Source organism: Neopsephotus bourkii, unplaced genomic scaffold (assembly GCF_033783945.1).
Source record: "Neopsephotus bourkii isolate Nb327-2 ecotype Australia unplaced genomic scaffold, CSIRO-AGI_Nbou_v1 NB_1615, whole genome shotgun sequence".
Taxonomy (NCBI): domain Eukaryota; kingdom Metazoa; phylum Chordata; class Aves; order Psittaciformes; family Psittacidae; genus Neopsephotus; species Neopsephotus bourkii.
The window spans coordinates 4755554-4773753 of NW_026902090.1; positions in this window are offsets into that span (position 1 = coordinate 4755554).

Sequence of the window (18200 nt, forward strand, 5' to 3'; positions counted from 1 at the left end):
CTCTTAACTTCAATGGGGACGCATTCTGCAAACCAAACAAGGATTTATTAAGATAATAAAGCAAGCACTTCATAAAAATTTAAATGCCTGCTACGAGCATCTTTTCCATGGAACGAAGAGGCCAAGAAAATCTCTTAAACTAGGCAAGGGATCTGCAGTAGTAAACAGCTTCAGCAAGCCCATGCCCAGCACATGTGGGATGTCCATGTGCACAGTGGTGGCTTCCCATACCTGAGGGTGCTCTCCCCCTGTGGCTTCACTGTGGCTTCAGCAGGGGTGTAGCTGTGTGCCAGCTTCACACCTTTTCAAGCACAGGGGTGCACTAGTTCAAATTAATGGTTTCATTTACAAGGACCTCAGACAGGGGGGGAGCATATTAGTTTCCCTGCCTTGTGCTGCATCATCTGTTTACAGCACCATAGTTAATCAAAGGAAGGGGACACAAGATCTTTTTTTGCCAGTGTGGCAGGAAAGAGTGTGAGGCATTAATTGACCCCTAGAGAGACAAAGTGAAAAGCTTATGGAATGAGTTGAATGTTTAACACAAGGGCACGTTTTCCTTTTTCAGTTCTGCTCTGGAGACTGAAAGAAAGGGTTCGTGCTCCCAGCCCCTGGCTGTCCTGAGTGCAGGTGCTGTATCACCCCCTTACCTGAACCCTTACAGCAGCAATGCAGATATTAATACCTATGGGAATGACTCACAATAATCCCTTAATCCCCATAATTGCAAAATGCTGACTAATGATTTTGGAGGCTGGGGCATAATGAATTGATTTCTGCATAGCATGCCTGAGGATGTTAGAGTGATCCGCGTCACTTATCTGGGGTAGGCAAGGAGCTCCCAAAGGCAACATGTCCTGCGTTAGTCAGGCAAAATGGTATCCAGGTCCTCCCATTGGTAACCAGGACTTTGAGGGACCAAGGATGTTGTCCCATGTGTCACATCCCCCATTCCCTCCCAACACATGGAGGCACCCAGGTGGATTTAGCAGTCACAGCAGTGCAGCAGGCTCGCAGCAAGGTGGGTGAGGAGGGAAGATGGCCCTTGTTACTGAAGGAAAACATTGCATTTACCTGACAAACTGTTCCAGTTATCTCTATCAAACCAGGTTTTCCACCCTCCCCTTTCATTCTGAGACAGAGACAGACCAAGAGGCTAAACATACATGAAAAGAAACAGATGAGCTTCCTACTCACTCCTCTCTACAGGAAGATTGCACAAAAGTAAGGACAGGCAGAGATCAGCTGGCTGGCCAGATGAGGAAAGGTGTGCTACAGGGTACTTTGTGATAGTAAGACTTGATAAAGTTTGCTCTCCATAAAGTGTGCTGTCACATCTGGGAAGATGGACAGCAGGTTCCAGTGGTGAATGTTATTGAGGACTGCTACAATGCGTTCTCAGTGATGCAGGAGAGCTCTGAACCTCCTTTCTTTCCCCTCCCTGAGTTAACCTGAAGCACAGAGGCAGCAGTTCCCCTAGCAGACCTGATAGTCAATAAGTTGCCACAAAGTCAGCTGATAATCAATGGTTTAACATATGGAATTTCCTGGAGAAGTTGAGCCTATGGCTATATTCACGCTACTGTGAACAATACCTCTAGGCAAAAAAGCAGAAGACCCATTTGCAATTTGCACAATCACTCCCAGATGTAGATACCTTTGTGACAACCACAGGAAAAGTGCTTTTAGGTAGAGGCAATAACTTCTGTTACAACTAAAAGCTATTGCTTCTCCTTACAAAAATCATTTTGCCCTTATACCACTACACCTCCAACAATGCTATCATAAATAATGGACATGCTTGTGTGACAAGGAAGTCTACACAACACCAAGGCTGCCACTCACTTAACATAGATTATTGTAGCCATGTTTCCTCTCTGCTGTAACAAACATTAAGTTTCCCCTCTTCTTCTTAAACCACTGTGACACTCATGACCACATCTGAAGAAAGCTCCCTGCAAGCCCCCAGCATTATGCAGCCTCATTAGTAGCTTTGAGTATTTACTTGGCTCATTTCCAGCTTGCCTGCATGATGTTAGACTGTCAGGCCTGTGCACTGATTCATACTGCTGGTGGTTAATACACTTCAAGCGCCAAAGGCAAGCCAAAGGGCAAAGCCAAAAATAGGTGGTAGCATCAGCTGGGAAAAGTAACCGATTGACTTAGTGTCAGTGACCCCATGATGATCCTGTTGAGCTGCTGTTTTAATAGAAGGCATTGAAACTAAGACTTCATGCCTAAGGACATATTTCTAACTTCATGGAAATGACCATTACCCAGCACTGTTATTCTGTGAGTTGTCTTTTTAATGATTGCTAATCTTGTTTAAGACAAGAAAAACTGTAGTTTACTCCAACGTTCTGGGTCTACAGGGAAGTTTCATTTTGTTCCTTTCCTTTCTCCAAAGCACCAGATGCTAGATGGAATTAGACAGCAGTTTGAACCAGAATGCAAAAATATAGCCATAAGAAACATTTGTATTGCCTTAAAAATGCTGCTGGAACCAGACATCCAGATGCTGGACCTCATTTGAACCAGCTTTTCTTTTTTCTTCACTGCAGCAGCATTAAGGATGTTGACTAAGGATGTTACCAAAGTTGTCTTACATATAATGCCTCCAGGACACCTGATCAATGACCATCTCCCGTTTTTAGTGAGCAGGGAAGGAACATTACCTTCAGCTTTGTGTGGAAATGACCAGTCTTGACCTCTTTATCTTAGGAAAATGCCAGCCCACTCTTCATTTTGTGGGAGTCAGTTTTCTTCGAAGTGTTTACTCTGACTTCCCAAATCAAATTGTCACCTAGAAATTCTCCATCGCTATAGCAAATTGTAAGTGATAAGCATTGTCATCAAAGGAAGCAATAGATGAATAAAAAAACAGTTTTATTTTTAACTCATCCCTTAAAAAGCATAATGACCCCAGAGCTGTCCCACAGGAGTTATCCTTTATCACCGCTGGATGGATGTAAATGTTTCTGGTTCTCAAAGCCCAGATCATCCATATTCATGGCAAACACATAAAGTTTCTGTCAAAAGGCTTTAATCAGACACAAGGCAGAATGCAGGTTACTCTTGCACCAATAGCTCCTGATATGGTGATCTATAAAGTGTCATAGCAACCAGTCCTGCAATGGGCTGAATTTTCCCTGAGTTATGCCAACAACTCAAACCACGTCTTGGGATGCAGGCCAGAGCAAGGAACCAGCCCCAGGGACTGTCAGCACCCTCCTCTTCAAGCTGCTAAGTTCCTAAGTTAACTTATATGAGGGAAAAAAAGGCATGAAGTGAAAAAACAAGGAGTTTGGGCTGAAAATGTTCTTTCCCCTGGAGATAAGCAGTACACAGAAGCTGAAGCATTATATTCATGAGGAGACATTGAGAAGGCAGGTACTCCACTGGTTGCTGGGGTGGGATCTAGTTTTAAACATAACACTCTTCCTAGCTGTCAGCCTTGACAGCACCCTTAAAGATTAGCTAGCTGTGCTGCGACTTTTGAAACGTACCAGCTTCTAACAGGAGAGAAATATCTATCCTCAACTACAGTGCTCCAGCCCAACAAAGCTCGTGAGGGACCAGCACCAGAGAACTCTGTACCCTGGAGGATCATGAAGGGGGGCTATAAGGATGCTGGGGATGGACTCACCATTAGGGACTGTAGTGATAGACAAGGGGTAACGGGTTAAAACTTATGCAGGGGACATTTAGATTGGATATAAGGAGGAACTTCTTTACTGTAAAGGTGGTGAGGCACTGGAATGGGTTGCCTAGGCAAGTTGTGAATGCTCCATCCCTGGCAGTGTTCAAGGCTGGGTTGGACAGAGCCTTGGGTGACATGGTTTAGTGTGAGGTGTCCCTGCCCATGGCAGGGGGGTTGGAACTTGATGATCTTAAGGTCCTTTCCAACCCTAACTATTCTGTGATTCTATGACCTGGACATTCAGGTGTAGCAGAAACACCAGAATAACAGTGTGGCCATGATGTAGCCTCAGACATGGAAGCCCAGATGTTCTCCAGCCACAAAGCATCCCACTGCAAGGCACAGTGTTATGGCTCCCACTATGTCTGCAAAGGGCACCATGGGACTCCACTGCCTTACAGCAGGCAGCTCCAACAGTCAGGCAAGACAGCTTTTCACACATTGCTTTTCCCGTGTTTCCTCCCAAGTCTACCCATCACACTGTAACCAGCCTTCGGACACCCCTCATCTCCTTGAGACGCACATTCTCATCTCTTCGCACACACACCATGTGCTTCCTGTGCTCTGCTGGGGACAAGGAGAAAAGGGGAAAGGGGTCATATCCCCCTTCAGGAAATGCTGATTGGATTATTTCAACCTCCTCCTTTCAAAATGGACCATTATAGACCAACAAATAGCACACCCAGAGGTGACATTCCCCAAATAAACGATTACTTAAGGATTAGTCACGCAGCTGTACCGCAGGCATATGGCTGGCTTTGCAGGAAGGATTATTGCAGCAAAGACGAATACAGATGACTAAAGCAGCCAGGGCAGGGATCCATCCTTCTACTTCAGCTGGGTATAAAGCTTCTGCCTTGAGGTCTCTTTACCGATGTTTAGCACCTCCTAGGTGTTTTCGCAGCACTGCACTTGGTCATTATGAAAGGAAAGGAATCTTTTGCAAAAAGAAAGAAATGATACACAAAAAAAACAGTGATTTCCCAACTAATCCTTGATCAGTGCACTACAAATCTTTCCCATCCAGCTGGTGGCTTCTGAAGGACAGCAGAAAGACTTTCTTGGCAGAATTCACAGTGGTACCAAAGGGGGGCTCTTGTCACAGCCTGAGCACACATCCTTCAATACAGACTCCGCTCCAAAGGGCAGTTCCTTCTAGTGAGCTGAGGGCACGGTGTTCATATCCTCCTTCAAACCCAGGAGCTGTACTTGCTTTGAGGGAAACTGCTCTCTGCAAGGCCCTAATCCACATTTCAGTCCTGATAAGGGCTGAAAAAGTGCTACAGGCAACTTCACTAAGGTTTCAGATCAACCCCTTGTCTGTTGCTTTAATAATTGCAGTGTTTGATATAGTGGAGACCAGCAGTTTCTTAGGATGCAGCACATACCCTTTGGTTGCTCTGCTTATTCCTATTGCTAATTTACTGAACTCATGACTCTGTCAGGAAAAACCCATGGGCATTTCTTTCTTTTGGAGGGGGAGGATGAAAAGGGTGATGAGGCTCACCTCTAATGCTGAGCCACCAGCAGATGTAAAGGCATATGGTGCTTCCCAAGAAGAGACCAGACTCCTGCTCTCACCTAAACCCATGCATAATCACTCACTACTTTTGTCTTAGTGCCCATAAAATCATGAACAACGCTGTTACAGAACAGGTTTGGGTGCAACGGGCCTTAATTTTATCAAGGCTCCTCTACCTTCATGATTTCAAACGCTTGCCAGCAGCAAAAGCAGTGTCAGGCAACCCGCAAGTGACCAGAGTGACTTGATTATTATTTCTCTTCTTACTTTTCTCCCATAGCCATAGCTCTTTTCGACACTGATTCCCCATGGTAGGAAGCAGATGATTTACGCGGGGTCCCTGCAGAGCTCTCGGATCACTTTGCATCGCTGTGCAATCATCAGCAGGTTTTCCTAATGGACACGCACCCGGAGGAGCGCAGGTGGATGCAGCACGTGTTTGACATCTCCGCGCCCAGCCCGCAGCTTCTGCTTGCTCTGCCATCCCGTGTTTACCGCTACCGAGCCCGATCCCGGCGGGTTCCGGCGGGCACAGCTCCGCCTGGCAGCAGGGCCCCGGGCAGGGCTATCCCCAGCGAGCCGAGCTGGGGGATCCCATGGCTGGTCCGAGGGGTCCCTCTGGTGATGGGAAGCGGCGGCGGCCGGGACCAGAGCAGGGGCTGCTCCGGCTCTTTCCTTGCTGAATGCTGCCCACGGACCGGTTTGTGTCCCGGGGAGCCGGCCCCAGCACCCTGCCCTCGGGATGCCCACCCGAGCGGGCAGCCTCCTCTGGGAGCCCCCGGAGCATCCCAGCGAGGCGGCAGAATCACAGAACCACAGAATGGTTTGGGCTGGAAGGGACCTTAAAGCTCATCCAGTTCCAGCCCCCTGCCATGGGCAGGGGCACCTTCCACTAGAGCAGGTTGCTCCAAGCCCCTGTGTCCAACCTGGCCTTGAACACTGCCAGGGATGGGGCAGCCACAGCTTCTCTGGGCACCCTGTGCCAGCGCCTCACTGCCCTTACAGGGAGGGAAGAGCTTCTGCCTAAGATCTCATCCCAATCTCCCCTCTTTCAGTTTAAGGTCATTCCCCCTTGTTCTATCACTACATGCCCTCAGAAAAGGTCTCTCTCCAGCTGTCTTATGCCTTTAGGCACTGAATCTGCTATAAGGTCTCCACGCAGGCTTCTCTTCTCCAGGCTGAACAAGCCCTGCTCTCTCAGCCTGTCTCCATAGCAGAGGTGCTCCAGCTCTCAGAGCATCTTCATGGCCTCCACTGGACTCATTCCAACAGCTCCATGTCTCTCTTGTATTGTGGGTCTCAGAACTGAATGCAGTACTGCAGGTGGGGTCTCATGGGAGCAGTGGACCAGAATCATTTCCTTCGACCTGCTGTCACGCTCCTTTTGATGCAGTCCAGGATACGGTTGGCTTTCTGGGCTGCCAGTGCACACTGCCGGCTCATGTTCATTTTCTCATCACCAACACCCCCAAGTCCTTCTCTGCAGGGCTGCTCTGAATCTCTTCTCTGCCCAACCTGTAGCTGTGTCTGGGATTGCTCTGACCCAGGTGTAGGACCTTGTACTTGGCTTGGTTGACCTCCATGAGGTTGGCATTGGTCACCCCTCAAGAGTGTCAAGGTCCCTCGGTTTGACATCTCTTCCCTCCAGCATGTCAAACACATCAACAGAGACCTGTGGGATCTGATCCCATAGTGGTGTGGGGTCCATTGGGTCGGGCAGCATTCATCAGGCTGATTCTAGTAAACCCCAGGCCAAGGCATGTAGGATTACTTGCCTCTATAGCAGTGCAGTTCATGGTGTGGCCCCACAGTATCCTTCCCTCTCCTCCACCTCAGATCAGGGACAGGGCAGCAGGTCACATCTTAAAGACAAAATGAGGCACTGCCCACACTCAAGTTTCTCAGGCTGCAGATAATCTGTCTTTTAACAGTTAGAACTTTCAAAAACAAGAAATACCATTTCTCCCTGGCCTTAAAGAAACGAATCAACAATCCCTCCACACAACATGGAAAGCAGGGACACAGTCACACAGCACAAAGTCCCACACATGCAGCATTTTGGGAAGAAAAGATAGAACGGGGAAAGAATGGATGATCTCAGTGCAGTGGGCAGAGGATGGACCAAAAGTGATGCTCTGATCACTGCAGCTCAGCAGCCAGTACCAAATGAACTGGCTTCAAACACCTTTCCCACAAATCACCTACAGCACACTCCCACTGATGTAGCCCAAAATAGCAAAATCTTCTTTTAGAGATTGAAATACAGCCACTATTTACATTTCCAAATGGCTAGACTGAAGGTATGGCTGATTCACCATCTCTAATGACCTGTCAAACCTGTGCGAAGGAGGTCAGATCCAAGGAGGATTTTCTAGGCCCTCCCCGGTCTCAGGGGAGACTGCAGAACTCTGCTAAGTGGAAAATAATGTGATGCTGGTCCCAGTCTTCTTTTCACATTCATTTAGGCAGGTGTGATGCTCTCAACAGCGGTAGCGATGCATTACTTTAACACTGGTGTCATTTAGCAGAGGGTCACATCTGCTTTTTTCCCTGAAGAGCCTTTAAAAAAAGCAATCTGTCAGACCTTCCTATTTGGGTCATTCCCAAATCATGTTCTCGATACAGTCATAGAGACAGATGTACAGCGTTTTCACCTTAAAGTGTGGTGATAAAAGAATACCTGTGGGAAATTTCAAGGGGTGAGAGCAGTCCTTCCAACTCCCATGGGGGGTCTGACATGACACACTCCTCAGGCAAAGGAGTTATTAACTTGTTTCATTCATGCCCTTTAGCAGGAAGCAGAACTAAGTGCAAATCCGAGTCCTGACTATTGAAGATTTCATGCCTAATTTGGCATCTTGGTTTTTTCCAGCTCTCGTAAGTCAGTGTTTATCATCTGAGCAGCTCAGCTCTAATGGAAGAAGAAAAGTCTGCCCCTCAGGCCTCCCTTCTGCAGAATACAGACGTTTGCAGTTGCACCCATTCAGAGGGCAGGGTGCTAGCTCTCAAGGCAGCAGGAAGGGGTTTTATAAACCAATGAGGACAGTGGCTCAGCAAACCCTGCTGAGTCATCTCTTAAACAGACCACATGGATGGAGCTGCTCATGGTCCAGCACTGACACACTGCAGAAACGTCCCATCTGAATACATCCCAGATGGTGGCAATGCTCCCTCCGACATCTTGACTCTCAGAGCTCAGTCTTGACACCTTGTGGCTACTTTTGCTCCATAACTACTGTCCTTATCACAGTATGTTAGAGATTGGAAGGGACCTCAAAAGATCATCTAGTCCAATCCCCCTGCCAGAGCAGGAACACCTAGATAAGGTTACACAGGAACGTGTCCAGGCGGGTCTTGAATGTCTCCAGAGAAGGAGACTCCACAACCTCCCTGGGCAGCCTGTTCCAGTGTTCCGTCACCCTCACTGAGAAGAAGTTTCTTCTCAAGTTTAAGTGGAACCTCTTGTGTTCCAGTTTGTACCCATTGCCCCTTGTCCTATCATGCAGGTATTGCTGCAGCCTTAGAGCTCTGCTGCCCATGGTGCACTCGTGCTTTAGTGCTTCCTCTGCCTGGAAGAAAAGTACTAGGGAGAAACTTTATGCTGCATTTTATTCTTAGTTTACTTTCTTCACATTAGCACTGCATCAGGTTCTGCTTCAAATGCTGGTCTTATTCCCCAGTGAGGCAATCCTCACCCTCAGAGACGCAATTCCCTCCACAGCTCTCGCAGTTATTAATGGAATTCTCTGCTTTCTTGGCACCATTAACAGCCAAGCACTTCGGAGCAGAGAGCCGGTGCCCCATTGAATACAGACAGGCTGCTCCTGATTCTAATGGGCTCAAACTGTGCATCTCCACCTGCAATGGACGCAGGTTCTTCACCTGATTTGCAGAGGGCAAAAGCATTCAAACAGCTTCCAGCAAGATCTGAAGATCTAAGTGTGAAATCAGTATTAGGGATACCAGGTTTGACCCAATGTTTTACTTGCACATTCTCCCTTTTCCCAACCCAAGCTGGGAAAGAAGAACTGAAATTTGTCTCACAACACTTGCATGCCAATGACAAAGCAGCAAGGACCTTGCATTTCAGAAGCTCTCTGGAAGCTTTGGTGTTATCAAGAAACGTTGAGGAACGTCAACACCTTCTCCAAGTTTAGCACATCACAATGTGCTGCACAAAGTCCATAAGCTTTCTGCATCCAGCTCTGGGACAAGAAAATCAACCGAGACTGAGACAACTTCCTAAAGAGTCACATAGCTGTTGCCAAGGTCCAGCACATGCAGAAGTATTTGTTTCTGCTTTGAAGGTTTACAATGTTCCTGTGATATAAATAACGGGGACATCCACCCCTGTCATTTCCACCTGCTGGGAGTGGGAGGACAGGGCTGGAAGGGAGAAGAGCGGTGGCTCCATCCAAACAGCGGTCAAATCTCCCCATCCCCTGGCCCTGACAGCCAGCGAGTGAAGCTTCTTTGTGGCACCCACGTAAAGGTGAGGCTGTTCAAAATCGCCCTACTGTGGCTCTTGGAGGATGATTTTCCTACATACCTGAAGGAAGAAAATGGGCCCAAAACAAAATTAGGCTATAAACATATGAAGTGTGAAGCTGAGGGCTCATGGCACCTTTATGATGCCTCAAAATCCATTAAGAAGTCAGTTTGTTTTCCAGAAGGATTCAGTTCTACTTAGGGAAACAGTGGAGGTATTCACTGCACTTAACTTCAGGCTTCCTTGAGAATCCTCTCTCTTTTCCCCCCTCATGGGGAGCAAAGGCAGGCATGGACCCCACGTCTTTAGCCCATCCAGATAAGTCGGTGCCTATATACCCAGAGATGGCATTTACACACAGTGCGCCAGATTTGGGATGGAAAAGCGTAATGTTTTCCCCTGCCTAATTTTGGGACAGAGGTGAGGGAATACTCATCCTTGTCCAGAAAAAAACTAATAGAGCCGTGAGCACATCAGGATGTCCCAAAATTAGTGGGTGATGCACAATATTAATTCAGTTCCTAACCCATGTGCACCAGGATGTTGCCTTTAATTAAATTAGCATAAGCTATCTCTGACATTCTGATTTAATATTAGAGACTCAAGGCTTTATCCCAGTAAATGTAGAAATTGTGAACTCATCTCGGAGTCGTTGTTTCATGTTTCTCTGTGCACCCACTGTTTGTATTGTCTAAATGATCCAGTTTGCCTTTGCCAGCTGGGAGGTGTGTGTTACAGACCAAGCCAATGCCTGGTTCTAAAAAGGAGAGAGTAAATTATTACAGTGGTTTCTTTATTGCAGAGTTGTGAGACAGAGGAGCCTTACAGCTGTCATCTTCCCAAAAGTCATCCTGAGCCTAGGGAAGAAGTGTTAATTGAGAGCAATTTGTGCTGGGCTTGAATCTGCTCCTGCCCTGTTCTCTAGGGCAGAGCTCACATAGGTCCCTTGACCATTCTGCAGCAAAACAAGGAGGGCTGCACAAAGGCTCTTCTCCCTGGGCTATTGCCTCTCTTTTAAAAGCAGTTTCACACTGTCAAGTGCTGTGAAAAATGCCACGGATAGCTGGGAGCCTTATTCAGTATGCAATGTACAGCGGGAATAGGTCACGCTGCATTCCTCATGCAAGGAGCATCCCTGCACTCCCTTTGGGTAGCGCTTGTTTCACACCTCTTGCACGTGAAGCCTCTGGACCACACTAACCCACCAGGCCAGGATCTCATGTCCAAATCACTGCCCACCACCTCCTGAAGGCCTCCCTCCTTGCTGGGTTCCTGCCACCCAGGCAGCTGAGTGCCAACCCAAAACCCACCCTGGATTCTTCACCAGATCAGCAATTTGCTTCAGATGGTGCTCTGCTTGCTGGTTTTCTCATGTCAATAAATGCACTGAATGCGAAACAATATCATCCTGACAGTGACTATTTCTAGCTCTACAGCAGATTAAAGCTAAATCTGCTGATGTTTCAAAACTGGCAAAATCATGCATCTGTGGCACAATTTTTCATGCTAGGCAGTTTGTTATTAATGGTGGGATGGCTCATATTAAAAATTCTAGGTTTATGAAATGCACTTTGAAATGCTTGACCACAGCAACATGAAGCTCGCTTGCCTTGCTTTGTTCTTTAAAGGTAATGGGAACCTACTCTACTTCAGGGTCATTACCAGCCTGGTTGTGACTCTGCTGCTTTTCTGGTGCCATTGCATTGAATCATAGAGTGGAATCATAGGGTGGAAAAGACCTTAAGATCATCAAGTTCCAACCCCCTGCCATGTCTTCTTTTGATTCAGCAGCTGGATCTGTTCTGGGTTTTTACAGTCCTTCCACACTGGAAACTCACCCTTTTCTCCTGCTATAGGTCTAACTGTGTACCAGATATTTCATCCTACAAAGACTATCATCTGACCTGTGATCAAGCAAGCAATGTCCATTTGTACACAGAGAACTGAACACATGGAGCCAGAATGCTGCCTTCTAGAGACTCTCTTTGTACTACTACTGCTGCTTTCTGGCCCTTGCAGAAAAGCCTCCTACTGTTTCAGGAGCCATCCCATTTATCCACGTCACGCACAACAACCTGTGATCACACACATTGCAAGATAACTTCATATATTCAGGCTCAGGAAAAGACGGGTGTCCCAGCTCTCCTTAAGACAGCTCACATGGCTCAGGAGGAAGACTATAGGCTGGGGAGGGTGGGTGAACCCTGCCTTGCAGCCCATCTTCCATCCCAGGACAGTGGTCACGATGATGCGACTGGGGTTGCTCCTGGACAAGGCTGTTCCCTGTGGACAGCCCACGTTTTGACAGTGCCAACACCCCTTGCTAGAGCGATGGATTCACATAATCTCCATCTCTCAGCCCATATAACATTTAATGAGCCAGACCGGCATTATGCCATCCTCCCCAAGACAGCAGCAGAGAGTGCAGTGTGCTGCGCAGATGATTAAAGCAAGATCCATGTGATTTTACAGTGAGGCTTGGTAGGATTCAAGGTTTATTTTTACTGTGAGTTGATAGTTAAAAGCAACATTAATTTCTGGTTGTCAGCTTTTACTGGCAGTTAGCATCACTGCTCTCCACACTGTCTCAGGGCCCATGGTGGTCCTTTTTGATGCTGGCATCTCCCTAGTGCTCAGCTGGGGTTGCTTGCAGAATCCAAAGCTGATGGAAGATTATAATCAGTGCTGCAGGAGCAAGAGGCAGCACCAGAAGTGCTGCGTCTATCGATGCTTCACAATTAAAAACTGAGTCCTACTGAGCCTCCTTGTAGGTATGCTGAGCCTTTAATATCAAATAGGTTTGCAGATTTAAAACAGGCTTGCAGCTTTTGGTGGAAAGACCCTGTGAGGGAGCTGGGTACTGCTCCATCAGGCTGCTGGCGCTATGACTAACTGTAACTAGCAATGCTTTCAGGTTTGCAGATGTTACATTTCAGCTGGGCTTCATAAGGGGCTGGCTATCCCAAAATAGCGATGGTCTTACCTGTGGCTTCCTGCCCAGGAAGGGCTTGTTAAGGTTGGACTTGATGATCTTAAAGGTCTTTTCCATCCTAGTTGATTCCATGATTCTATAATTGTGTGGCTGATTTGCTGTGGGGCAAACACCTGATGTTTGCCTTACAGTGTTATGGAAACAGCCAACTCTGCTCCAGCAAAGCATCTTTAAACAGTGCACTTGTGAAGAGGGCCTATTTTTTAAGCAATAGGTCAGGCACCTGTCCCCTGTTAGCTCCACTCTGCAGCAGAAGCAGGGCAATGCTGTCTGACTTAACCCCAGGAGGCATCTCTATCACATCCCTGCACTACAAGGTGTGCAGGTACTGTTACCCATGGCCTTTAGCAAAGGAAATGCAAAAGCATCAATATTCAGAGTTATTTGCTTTGCCAAGTGGAAGCACTTGTTCTCATTCCCCTGTGGGAAACCCAAAGAGAGTAACAGTACCTGACACCTTCCCCAAGGGGTGTGAGCCCTCTTAAACTGCCCTGCCACAATCTAGACAAGAGGTTAGAAGAAACACACGTAATCATAGCTCAACTTTAGGTAGCAGAGGTGGGATGCAGTTTGCTCACTAGTCTGCACCGGCATACAGTGCTGCCTGCACATGGATGCCACCGCAGGTCTCAGCATCAGCAATAATGTCCACAAGCATGGTCCATCAAGCTGCTCACCTGGTTCAGCATTTCTCGTTCAAAATGTGATTATTCATAGCTGCCCAGTGCTGTTGGTCTGGAATTGAAACATCTTTTAAGTCTGAATAGTTGAGAACTTTGTAAAGGATGTGAGTGCTTCACAAGTGATAAGGCAGCACTGTGCACAGAGTGGGGCTGGTGAAGGTCCTAAGTGGGAACCGTTACCTGAAGCAAAGAAGAGTTACTTCTGAGTCTCCTCACTTGAACACAGTTTATTTATTCCACCTAGCTGTAACCGTTTGCCTGAGACAGCTTAGAGAGAAGCCTTGTCTGCTTGTCAAGTCAATGGAGAAGTCTGTAACTCCAAAAGGATGCTTCCACTCATAAGTATGCTACATCATTTCTGGGGTTACCTATCTCTCTCCACTGAGTATAGAGAGCAAACAGAAGGTATTCACTCTGTTTGATAGGATGAACAAACGCTTTGATGCATCTTGGCTACTAGTGCAATCACTGCAGCAGGGATTTTTTCAGCAAAATGTTTGACTTCAAGGGAGTTTTTTATGGGTTTTGTGTTTCTTATCTGAAAAATTCAAGTTCTTCAGAATTCAATCTGTACGGGGTGTTCGGGGCAGGTTTCAGCAGGTTTATGTCAAAAAATAGACTTTAATACAGTTTCAGAAACAGTCAGGCTGCCTCGTTGCACAGGTTCTAACTGGAAAACTCCCAACTTCGGTTTTCTTTAAAAGATAATCCAACCTTTCAAGTTTAACAGCCAGTATTTACGAAAGGCCTCCTAAACCAGCAAACCCTAAATGGTTTGATGGATATCATCTTTCAGCTCAATCATTTTTCCAGGTTTTCGGTTAGCAAAACTTTTCATGGTCTTATCATGACCTTATCGAATTGCCCAAGCACAGAACAGTCCTACATAACATTCTCAAAAGGCAGGGAAAAGAAGATTTCCTGTTCTGACCAACTGAAGTTGCAGTGATTGCCGCCGTGTTGAGCTCCGCCGGGCGCTCAGTCTCCTGAAGGGAGAAATGGCAATTCCTCGGTTGATTTTACTTTATTAATTACAAGAATATTTGGTCAAATAAAAGAGGACTCTCCCCAGACCGTGCCCTGATCCAGCTGTGCTCAGAAACATGCAATCTGATTATCCTCGTTTGAGCAAGCTGACTGTCAGGGTTTGTGACCCAGCAGGAAGACGAGTTATTAACAACTCAGGTATTTATAGTGCAGATGTCAGTAATTTGGAGTATTTAATCACAGCATACTTTGATTTGTCCTTGGCAAGCTGGTTGTGCCAAGGGTCAGGGATGAATATGGAGCTGGTCTGGGACTATCTAATATCATTTGATATTGCCTCATTCTTGTATATGAAACATACAAGAAATACTGGCTCCAACCTCTAACCAAATCATGCTGAATTAACTCATCTCCATCCAAGGCCAGATCCTCTATATCTAAGGCTCAGCTCCCTGTGGTCTTAAAGAAGCTCTGGATGGGGATGATTTTTTTTTCCTAACTAAGGGCATATATTCTGCTTTCAAACAGTCTCAGATATGAAATTTCTCACATATTATAAAAAGGTCTTTTCCGAGTGCCCAGAGAAGGTGCACAAGCTAATCCTGTGGCACTGAGATGATAAAAGCACACCCTGAAGGAATGAATAATTGAAGCCCAGCCCTAAATATTAATAAGATACAAGGGGAAGAGGACATTTCCCTCAACTTTGCACTTACAGAGCTGCCTGCTTGCATTTGAGCAGAGATACTCTCACAACCACTCCAAGCTCCTTATCCCCCCCTCTCCCTCCCCTGAGAAGACTGTGGAGCTTCAAACTAATGCTACCTTCATCTGAAATTCCCCAGCACATTTTGTATTCAAATCTCAAGAGGAACATGGTGGTTTTTATCAGAAGATGTGCTCCAAATGCAAATGGAAACAAAGGATGCTCTCTGAGTCCCCTGTCACCATGGAGGGGAGAGCAGGATGCACAGAGGAATGGGGCACAGTGAGCAGGGGCTTGCTCTAGCTCCGGAGATGCCCAGGCAGGGCTGCTTGACACGATGCTAGCATGATAGGGGGGATATTAAAGGGTCATGGTAGACCCTCTCCTCTTGGTTAATGCTCTGGTTTGGGATATGTTTACAACACTCTGACCCCAGACTGACATACCAACCCTGGGGTTAAATTTATTCTTCTCCTTTCAGAAGTCCAGCTCTCAAGGAATGTGATGGTTAATGCCCTTCCTGAACATCAGAGCATCCACGCCTTCTGACCACATAACACAAGGCACATTAGGGAGACCCCCCCATCCCTGCAGCTCATGACAGAGTTGTGTGAGCTCCCGAAGGATGGTGTGACGTGATGATGGGACAGCCAGAAAACAGGTAGGATAACTCATTGCATCCCTTCCAAACATGTGACATGAGCCTACACCAGCTGTCCAGGCTGCATATGCCAAACCAACACATCCCACTGCCAGGATGCAGCCATCCTGCAGCCACCAACCCCCTGCTCCTCCTGCAGCAATGCAGAGAACACGTTAAACAGAGAAAACATAAGAAACAGGAGGGGTTTTATGGGGTCAGATGGCATTACCATCTCCTTTCTTTCCAGTGCTGATTTTCATCGGACAGACATCACTGCCTCTCAGAAGCAAATGTGTCCGTGGGCATCCACCACATCCCAGATTTAGAACGATTTTTAACAAGCTGCAAGGAGCAAAATAAACAGCACTTGATCTGCAAACTCCCCATTCTTGACAGCATCCCCAGAGGTGGTGGAAAGCTGAGGAGATAGCTCCTTGCTTTAATTGGTACATTAAAATTCTTCCAAGCCGCTACACGACTGTTAATAGGCAACTTAATTAAGCACTAACCCAGTTCATATTTCTACCCTCCAGAGGCTCTTGTTTCAGTTTTTATTTTGTTTTTACCTATTACATCCAAAGCCATGGGGAGTTTTGTCCTAATCATGTAAAACAAGCTGAGGGCAGTGACACCAGGCAACTTATTTAACTCCTGACACCTCTGCCAGATGCCCAGGCCTGCAGTTTCTTCCCTCTAAAGAAGACTCTAAAGAGGGCTCTGGGAATGAGGTGTGAATTGGAACAAGAATGAATGTCAGTAATCCTTAGCACCAGCAGCCAACTCACCCCCACTGACTGCAAAAAAGGAGATAGTGCTGGGCAAAGCCAGGTCTTCTCCAGGCATCAGGTACCAACAGGAAGGTGGGTTTTAGACCAAATGATGGAGGAGCCTCATTCACTCTCTCCTGAGCATCTTCCCAACTGCAGGTGTGCTCCATGCTATCCTCAGCCACACACCACACAGAGGAGATAGCTCAGAGCACCACAGGAGAGGAAGTACCAAAGGAAAGAAGATGCCATCCCCTGATCCCCAGGAGACCTTTAATAACCTTTCATAACCCCAACCCCTCATCACTACTCACTGTGTGCATCCTGAACGTCAGGCTGGGTTGGTGGCTTTGCTGAGGAGGTCCTCAGCAATGATGCTCTCAGAAGTTTTCTTTCTAAGGCTGGGCTGGGGTAAATCAAAACTTGCTCCAATAGCTGTCATGGAAAAGGATGGGTTTAATAGTCACACGAACAATAGTGGGGCTTCCATTAAAGGTGAGTTATGAGCCATTTAAGTTAAAAAACAACTGGATTTTACTGCTGCCAGGCACACTTAAGGTAATACCCACACACTGAGGAAGGAGGGGTGACTGCAGAGAAGCCAAGTAGTCACCCAGCCTACGGAGGGAAGGAGCATTTGTTGCTGGTGATGAATACACATGAATACCTCTGCTCAAGGAGAAATGGTCTATTTGCCTCAAAAGCCTTGTACACCAACAGACACATTGACAATGCACACATCATGGCTCCTGATTGAATGGTAAACCCCATGTGGATTTTCCTCACTGAAAAATATGGTCTGTCTCCTGCTGCAATGTTTTTATTCCAAAGGAAATAAAGAATTCCAGAGCCTCCAAACACAGCAGTAGCAGAGCTGAAGACTTCTGGCACAAACATGGACAAACAACTGGGCAGGGGACAATGAGGAAAGTGCTCTGGTGACATGAGTCAGGGTGGCCACACAGACCTTGAGTACAGCTTGCATTTGCTGAAGTCCTGTCCCACGGATAGAAACAAGATCAGGTGGTGGTGAGGTACAACTACCCACTGAGCTCCTGGGACGGATTAAATCATCAAGCATCCCTGTAAGAGAGGCTGTGTAGTGAGCAGAAACACGCTTTGCAGCATGATCTAAACCTATGAGACACCCACTGGGTTAAAAATACTGCAAAACTGAATGGCTTGAAATAGACCATTGCGAATCTTGTTAATGAAAATGCCCCCCTCCTTCCCACAACAACAGAAAAAAGCCAATATGAAAAAAAAAATGACACTTTTCTGTTGAACAGTCTAATTTTATGGTATTTTTCTGTGGGTGGCACTCATATGAAAATAAAACCCAAACCTGATAGGAACTTGGTCTCCATTCATTATTCTTGCTCCTCTCTTCCTTAACTTTTTCCTTCCACCAAGAGAGGGGAAGGGAAAGACCACCCAAGGTAAGCATGCACTGATGGCATAAACCAAAACCTGGGAGAAGGGAAATTAAAAAAGGCATCAAAGCAAGTTTAATTCCCATTGGAAACCTGAGGCTCAGAGAGGAAGGGATATAAAAGGTAGTTGTGTTTTCAAGGTGTGAATAGGGGGACAGGTAGATGCCTTGGAGTGAGGAAAAGTGTGTCAACCAGCCCCGTCCATGAAACACACTGTGCCCCTCTGCTGAGGTGCCAAATCAGAGAAAGGGGTGAAGATCTCCAAGCTGTGACATGGC